The sequence below is a fragment of the Lycium barbarum genome, chromosome 9 (assembly GCF_019175385.1).
Source record: "Lycium barbarum isolate Lr01 chromosome 9, ASM1917538v2, whole genome shotgun sequence".
Taxonomy (NCBI): Eukaryota; Viridiplantae; Streptophyta; class Magnoliopsida; order Solanales; family Solanaceae; genus Lycium; species Lycium barbarum.
This window is the reverse complement of record NC_083345.1, coordinates 30268858-30278232: the sequence shown is the minus strand read 5'-3', so window position 1 is coordinate 30278232 and position 9375 is coordinate 30268858.

Below are 9375 nucleotides of genomic sequence, written 5' to 3'. Positions count from 1 at the left end.
TTTTATGAGAATTTGACATTTGAATCCAGAATTTATATTTATATTCATATAATAAGAATTAGAGAAGCAATATAGATTAGTTAATTTACGTGTCCAGCAAAGAGATCCAATTTGGTTGATTGGCATCCCATGCAAGAATGCTTTGGTTTTGGCTTAGCTTACATGTAAGGAGTCTTAATAATATTGATCCAAAAAAAATGAATTCCGTTAGTTTTGAGGGATAAATGAGTTAGTCCACTCAGGATAAGGGCATTTTTGGTAATCAAGTCAAATGGAAGGCAACGTTGTTCTATTTCTAATAGCCTACGGGCAAATATGAGTCATTACACCAATAATAAGGCATGTCTCAATTTAAGTGTTTTATTCTTCTTTTTGATCTATTTCAAAAAGATTGTCTCTTTCTATACTTAATAAGTTAACAATTCAATTATCCTACTTGACAAGTTTATAACTATAACATTCAAATGACATTTTAATAAATTATACATTTTTAATTTATGATCACAAAACTCGAAATATTTTCTTTATTTCTTAAATTTTGTGTCTAGTCAAACTAAGACACTTAAATTGGGACGAAGAGAATATTAAAAAGTAGAATTTTATGTGACATGATATGTCAACTAAAAAAAAAAAAAATTTTATGTGTTAAGTATATTCTGAAGAAAATAGTAATATTATAATTGTAAAAGAAGAAAACATATTTATAGACAAATTTGATAAGCTCTCGGGGAATTTACTCTTTTTAATAACCCAAACTCGCGAATCAAGTAGCCTTGGGGTTGAAGCTTGACTAGCTCAGTCGGTGGGGCCTTTGGGGCTTCTTTTACTGTTTTTACTGACAGTCCGTGAGACTTTATTTAACACCCTTTAATTAGTGTTTCTACTTTATTCCTTCTTTTATTTACTACTCCTATGACGTGTAGAGCCGTTAAAGTGAGCTTGGCCCTTGAGGCCACCCCAACTCAACCCGCTATTGGAGTAGAATTGAGCTAGAATTTTTTAAGTCCATTTAAATTGAGGTTTATATGCCCAGCCCAAGTCAGCCCGCTGGTCTTTGAGGCCTGACCGAGGTTGGGCTAAGGCTGGCCCGTGGGTCAAAAAGCTATTTAGATTAATTAAAACCTTAAAAGAAGATTGTGAAAAAAGAAGTAAAATCTAGAAATAGTGATTACCAAATAAGTTTTAGTATCTTACACATTGCTCTATTCATGTAACGTTACATCCTAATCACCAAGTATAGAAGTTGTATTCATGATTGAAATTTAAAAGAAAATTGTGAAAAAAGAAGTAAAAAAAATAGGAATAATTATTATTGAATTAGTCTTAGTATCTTACATATTTTTCTTATTTAGCCTTAAATCCCTAATACTAAATTCCTAATCGCCAGGTACGCCTACTAAAATTTCTAATCACCAAGCATAAAAGTTCCATCATGAAATTGTCAAAAACTTGTTGTTACTCAAAATTAGTTGCAGAGCTTTACTAAATTCAAAATGATAATATTTTAAGCGAATTTAAATATTAAGTATTAGTTTCTAGAATCTAGTTATTTGATAATGCTTAACTAATTAAATTTGCATATGAATGTAGACTAAGATGGAGATGTTAATTAAGGCACCTTTATCGCAAACAGATTCAAATGTGTTCGACGATGTATAGGCATCGTAAAATTATGTACTTCCATATAATTGTATGTTAGAAATATAACAAATTGGGTTTGAATTTAGATTGAAAACAAATTTTCTTATAAAAAAAAAATGAAAGGCTGGCCCGCCCCAGCCCACGGCCCTTGTAGGGCTGCGTTGGGCTGGCCATTTTAAGGCCCTTACAAGTGAAGGGTCAGCCCACCCCAGCCCATCAAATTCCTTGGCCCGTGAGGTTTGGGCTGGGCTTACCCGTTTTGACAGCACTAATGACATGTCACTTGTCAGGAAACATGTAGGTCACATTTTGATTTTTGTATGATAGTATAGTCCCTAATACTAATTGATCGTAAAAGGCTCGTTATTACATTTTTCCTAAAATAATTTACCAATTTAAAAAAAAAAAAATCCTGATGCAATACCCAAACTACGAGTTTTTATATTAATTGTCTATATTGTTGGAATGTATGTTAGGTTTGGAGGTAGTGTTTTGATATAATTATTTTTATTAGGAATAAGAGTGACGGGGATAATTATATGTAGATAGGAGAAAGTATTGAATGGAAGTAGAGTATTGATTTACACCTATGATTGAATAATTTGTTTTACAGGGCTAGTGTTTAAAATTGTAAGCTCAAGTAAATAAAATATGAAAAATAACTAAATGACATAATTTTGAGAGAAATTGATTTTTGGCCCTTTATAAATATTTTTTAGTTTTATGATCTTTTTACAAGAGATCTTCATTTTTTTCACGTAAAAGATCTGAGAAAAACACATAAGAGATCTGAAAAAAACATTTTCTTCTATTCAAATTGTAAGAGGTCAAGAGATCTTATTTTCTCCATAATTTTCCATCCTGATCCGGAATCATAATTAGTTTCACTCTAGGGCTACTTGATTCGCCAGTTTGGATTTTTAGATCTGATTTTCCAACTTGATCTCTTTATTGGTGATGGTAAGTATGTGGAGCTTAAGAGATTTGAAAAAGACATTTTCTTTTATTCAAATTGTAAGAGGTCAAGAGATCTTATTTTCTTCATAATTTTCCATCCTGATCCGGAATCATAATTAGTTTCACTCTAGGGCTACTTGATTCGCCAGTTTGGATTTTTAGATCTGATTTTCCAACTTGATCTCTTTATTGGTGATAGTAAGTATGTGGAAAGTTGAAGGTTAACACTTTGTATACACGCAAAAATTTGAGCTATGTTTCTAAATGATTTTGATTGGTGAAATGTGCAAAAAGGAATGGATCGCTTTCAAAGTTGAAACTCTGAGTGTCCTTTTATTTGGTTTAAGAAGAAACATGTTCTTATCAAACAAAGCAATGAGTATTTGCAAATTCAGTTAAGAGTATCGTTGACATCCAAATAAGGTGCCTATGCCAACTATGTAGATTGGTAAGTAACTTGAGTCCGGAGCCAAAATGACTTATTTTTACAGTCATTAGACCAAAATATGGTATCTTTTTTTTTTATACCATAATGGGCATTTCGTTGAATAATCAACGAAATGCCCAGCATTTACTGTTCATAGCCGCAACAATTTTTTTTTTTTTTTTTGTTTGCAGTTCGTGAACTGCTTAACGAAATAGCATTTTTTTTGCATTTCGTGACACAATCAACGAAATAGATGTTTTTTTTTTTTTTAATTTCGGGGCTAGGATCATAGTGATTTTTTAATCTTGGCTTCTATCTCCTACCCGTTGGATTAAAATATCTTTTGCTGGTCTCCGCGAAAACGGACCAAATGGCAAGCAGTGGGCAATCTAGTCATGTCAACAACAATAAGATTGTGGCCGAAAACGAGAACAGTGGGCTGCGGGACCTACCAGCAGATCCCATCGACCCAAATTCTGTAGATTCAAGGGAAGGCCTCAACCGGCTGAATACCGTGAACCAGGAGAATGCCGCCCAGCCGGCTATTGATCCCTTAAATACTCATAATTCAATTACTTTATCCCGAGCACAAGGCCGGAAAGTACCGGATACCCCGGATGAGGTTAACTTACGTTTAATTTTTGAAATGTTGCAGGAACAGAGAACCGCCATCGCCGAACAAGGAATCGCAATAACTCAGCTGCAAAGTAGAAATGATAAAGCGGCCCCGGAGAGGTCGAAAGCCGTCGCCGAACCCAGAGGGGATGAAATACGGATGGTCGAGAGTAATAGATCGGGAGCCGGTTCATCCACCGAAGTTCTGAGAATGCTCGAAACATTGGCAAAGCGGGTAGACTCAACTGAGAAGAGGGTGGAAACATATAACTCTTGGGTGGATTAGATCCCGAGGGCTCCGCCTATTCTAAAATGACCGGATTCAAAAAGGTACATTCAAAGGCCTTTTCCTCCAAGTGCGGCTCCTAAATTGATCCCGAAGAGGTTCAAAATGCTGGATATCCAGAAATATGACGGCACAATGGACCCACAAGAGCACGTGACTTCATACACCTGTGCCATAAAAGGCAATGACGTCGAAGAGGACGAAATTGATCCGTGTTGTTGAAAAAGTTTGGGGAAACCCTATCGAAGGGAGCATTGACTTGGTACGACCATCTGCCCGAGCATTCAATCACTTCTTTCGAAATGCTCGCGGATGCGTTCATAAAAGCCCATGCTGGAGCTAAAATGGTGTAGGCTCGGAAGGCGGATATTTTCCGTGTAGCCCAAAGGGACGATGAGTTGTTACGTGAATTTGTCAACCGGTTCCACAGGGAACGGATGGAGCTCCCTCCGGTTTGGGAGGAATGGGCGACTCTAACTTTTACCAAAGGGCTCAATCCTCGGAGCTCGACGGCCTCGTTTAAACTAAAAGAAAATTTGCTAGAATACGAGGCTGTGACCTGGGCAGATGTTTATAACAACTCGAACTTCCCCCGGGGCCCGTAAATATGAGAAAAAGCTCTGAGAGATCGAGGAAAAATTACAAGCCGGAGTCAAGACTATCGAGGGAAAGGTATCGGTCATACTCTCATTCGGAAAATCCAAGCTTCAGGTCGGAAAAAGCAAGGGTTGGCCCCAGTAATTCTCCGGTCGGGTGATAAACGGACCGAGCGCCCGTCGAACAGTCGAGGTCTATCATTTAGAAGTGATGCTGGGAGTTCAACTAGCAGCAAAGACCTATCGAGGATATCGGAGTACAACTTCAGCATTAATACCTCGAATCTCGTCTCGGCCATTGGCCGTATAGCAGAAGCAAGATGGCCGAGACCACTGAGATCAGATCCGGGTCAATGGGACCCGAGCGTGATGTGTGAGTACCACGGAACTCATGGGCACAGAACTGAAGACTGTCGCCAATTGAGGGAGGAGGTGGCTCGGTTACTGAAAAATGTCCACCTTCGAGAATTCCTGAGTGAACGAGCTAAAAGCCACTACAAGGAAAGGGAGTCCAACAAACGGGTCGAACCGGTGGAACCTCAGTATATAATCAACATGATAATCGGAGGTACATATGCTCTTCGAGGGTCGGTGATGAAACGGACAAAAGTTATCGTTGTGCGTGAGAAGCGCAGCCGGGATTACGTGCCCGAGGGTTCCATCTCCTTCAGCAACGAGGATGCAGAAGGCATCATTCAACCACACAATGATACATTGGTAATTTCTATTCTTATTTTTAAATCACAAGTTAAACATATTTTGATTGACCCAGGTAGCTCGGTCAATATCATCCGGTGGAGAGTGGTTGAACAGCTAAGGCTACTCGATCAGATTGTACCGGTAGCTCGAGTGCTCAGTGGGTTCAATATGGCGAGTGAAACCACGAAGGGGGAGATTTATTTATCGATCAACATTGACGGCACCATTCAGCAGACGGTGTTCTATGTCATCGAAGGGGATATGAAGTATAATGCTTTGCTTGGTAGACCGTGGATACATAGCATGAGGGTCGTGCCATCGACATTACATCAGCTGTTGAAATTCCCAACACCGGAGGGGATAAAAACCATCCGAGGTGAACAACCCGCTGTAAGGGAGATGTTCGCGATCGAGGAAGCGCCACTCTTTCCCAAAAAATCGGATCCAAGAGATGATGAGTCAGTCAGTCGTAAGGACTCTAAATAGCAACTAAAGTGTACGGGTTCGACAGCGGAGCAGAAGGGGTCGGAACCGGGGAATGAAGAGGATGATTTCGGTGTACCCAGATCATTCGTCTTGCCGGATGACTCGGATGCAACCATGTCTACAGTAGAGGAGCTGGAGCAAGTCATCTTGTTCGAATATTTATCGGATAGAAAGGTATACCTAGGCACGGGGGTTAACCCCGGTGCTCAGGAACAAGTTAATTAAGTTTCTTCAAGCTAATGTCGATTGTTTCGCATGGTCCCATGTAAATATGACAGGTGTTCCACCGGAAGTGATTACTCACAAGCTCAGCTTGATGGGAGATTTCCCCCGGTAAAGCAGAAGAAAAGGCCCATGGCAGAGCCAAAACACGCCTTCGTAAAGGATGAGGTAACAAAGCTTTTAAAAAATAGGCTCTATCTGGGAGGTAAAATACCCGGACTGGCTAGCTAACATAGTGGTGGTATCGAAAAAAGGTAATAAATTTAGAATGTGCATTGATTATAAGGATGTAAACAAAGCCTGACCGAAGGATTCATTTCCGATGCCTCACATTGATAGAATGATCGATGCGACGGCTGGGCATGAGATGTTAAGTTTTCTCGATGCTTACTCCGGGTACAATCAAATCCGGATGCACCCGGAGGATCAAGAGAAAACGTCCTTTATTACCCGGTACGGGACTTACTGTTACAATGTCATGTCCTTCGGATTAAAAAACGCTAGTGCAACTTACCAACGCCTAGTTAATGGGACGTTCGAAGAACAGATAGGGAAAACAATGGAAGTTTATATTGATGACATGATTGTCAAGTCCCTAGAAACAGAGGACCATTTAAAACATTTGCAGGAAACCTTCGATGTACTCCGTAAATACAACACGAAGCTTAACCCGGAGAAATGTGCCTTCGGTGTCCGATCAGGCAAGTTCTTGGGTTTCATGGTGTCCAACTGGGGAATTGAAATTAACCCGGACAAGATCAAAGCCATTGAGGATATTGAGGTGGTAAATAACGTCAAAGGAGTGCAGAGGCTCACCGGAAGGATAGCAGCGCTGAGTCAGTTCATATCGAGATCTTCGGATAAAATTCACCGTTTCTTCTCCTTATTAAGGAAGAAGAATGACTTCGTTTGGACACCGGAATGCCAAAGAGCCTTGCAGGAATTGAAAAGGTACTTGTCCAGCCCGCCTCTGCTGCACACACCGAAGGAGGATGAACAGTTGTTTCTCTACCTTGTCGTATCCGAGGTAGCGGTAAGTGGTGTTTTGGTCCGAGAAGAATCAGGTACGCAATTCCCTATATATTATGTGAGTAGAACTTCAGGGGATGCGCAGACCTGTTATCCCCACCTTGAAAAGTTGGCTTTGACTTTGGTAAGTGCCTCAAGTAAAGCTCAAACCTTACTTTCAATGCCATCCGATATGCGTAGTAACTATTTATCCTCTAAAGAACATCATGCATAAACCGGAATTGTCGGGTAGACTGATCAAATGGGCCGTAGAGATTAGCGGATATGATATCGAATATAAACCCCGAACAGCCATTAAGTCCCAAATCATGGCCGATTTTGTGGCATATTTTACCCCGGCTATGATCCTCGAGGTAGAGAAAGAACTCCTACTATCCTCGGGAAAGGCTTCGGGTATTTGGTATTTACACACGGACGGGGCCTTGAATCTTAAAGGTTCCGAGCTAGGCATCGTCCTTAAAACCCCTGTCAGGGATACCATTAGACAATCGATTAGAACTATTAAATTGACTAACAATGAAGCCAAGTATGAAGCTATGATTGCAGGTTTGGAATTAGCTCCGAGTATGGGAGCCGAAATAATCGAAGCAAAATGCGACTCTCTCTTGGTCGTTAACCAAGTAAATGACGTCTTCGAGGTTAAGGATGAACGAATGTAGAGGTGTCTGGAGAAAATACAAGTGATACTACACCGGTTTAAAGAGTGGACCGTGCAACATGTACCCAAGGAGCAGAATGGCGAAGCCGATGCATTGGCCAATTCGGGCTCTTCAGTCGAAAGGGAAGAAATCAACCCCGGCACTATAGTGGAGTTGATGAAATCGGCGGTAGAAATCGGGCATGCTGAAATAAACACGATGGGACTAACTTAGGATTGACGCAACAAATACGTCGACTACTTGCAAGATGGAAAGCTCCCGAGTGACCCAAAAGAATCACGGTCACTAAGGACAAAAGCAGCATGGTTCTGCTTAATAGACGGCCAATTGTATTGACAGTCCTTCTTCGGGCCCCTGGCCAAGTGTTTGGGTCCCGGAGAAACCGATTATGTGATGAGAGAGGTCCACGAGGGGACCTGCAGTAATCACTCCGGTGCAGAAGCCTTAGTTCGAAAAATTATCAGAGCCGGTTATTACTGGAACCGGATGGAAGAGGATTCAAAGAATTTTGTCCAGAAATGTGATGGGTGTCAAAGACATGCCCCGATGATTCATCAGCCCGGGGAGTTGCTACACTCGGTGATATCACCTTGGCCCTTCATGAAGTGGGGAATGGACATTGTTGGTCCTCTTCCATGGGCACCAGGTAAGGCCCGTTTCATTTTGTTTATGACTGACTATTTCTCCAAATGGGTTGAAGCGCAGGCCTTCGAAGAGATTAGAGAAAAGGAGGTTATTGACTTCATATGGGACCATATTATTTGTCGTTTCGGCATCTCGGCCGAGATAAATTATGATAACGGTCCTCAGTTCATTGGCAGCAAAGTCAATGATTTCCTCGAAGGGTCGAAGATCAAGAAAATTGTATCAAATCCGTATCACCCAAGTGCAAACGGACAGGCCAAATCCACGAAAAAAACAATAATTCAAAATTTAAGGAAAAAAACTTGAAACATCGAAGCATCACTAAAGGGAAGTGCTACCGGAGGTATTGTGGGCTTACAAAACCACATCAAAATCAAGCACGGGAGAAACGCCTTTCTCGTTGGTCCACGGGGCCGAAGCCCTCATCCCCGTAGAAGTTGGTGAACCGAGTCTCCGATTCAGATACACCACCGGTGAGTCAAACAAGGAGGCCATGGCCATAAAACTAGACCTCATGGATGAACTTCGTGAAAACGCGTTGGTCCGTATTGCAGCCCAGAAACAGAGAATGGAAAGGTACTACAACCGGAGGGCCAATTTTTGACATTTCCAAGTTGGGAAAATGACTATGAGCCTTTGTTTGTTCCTTAACGGGATTGACGATTAGGGTAAAAGTCATAACAAGCATTCAGATAAAAGAATAAAGAGAATCGGAAAGAAAAATGCACATTCCATATATGAAGGTTTTTTACATCCGAAATTTCTACAAAGTTAAAAAACAAAAACAAGCCAAAAAGGCAAAGGCAAAATAGAGGCTAGTGTAGGCCCTGGTCTACCTGGTGCGACTAGAGCCGGAGTGCTCGGATACCGTTCTCTCAGAATCCTCAGAATCGATATCGAGGGCTCTCTTGGCTTCCACCTCGATCGTTTTGGCTTCGAGTATCCGGGCCGGGAGGTCCCCAAATCCTTGTTGGGCTTGCTCAAGGGTGGCCCTCCAGGACTTTCACCGTTCATACTCAACCGCAATCGTGGTATGAGCCTCGGCAGCCTCCACATTCTTAAGAGACTCAGCTAAATCGGCCTCAGCTTGGGCCAATTTAGCTACTAATTCCG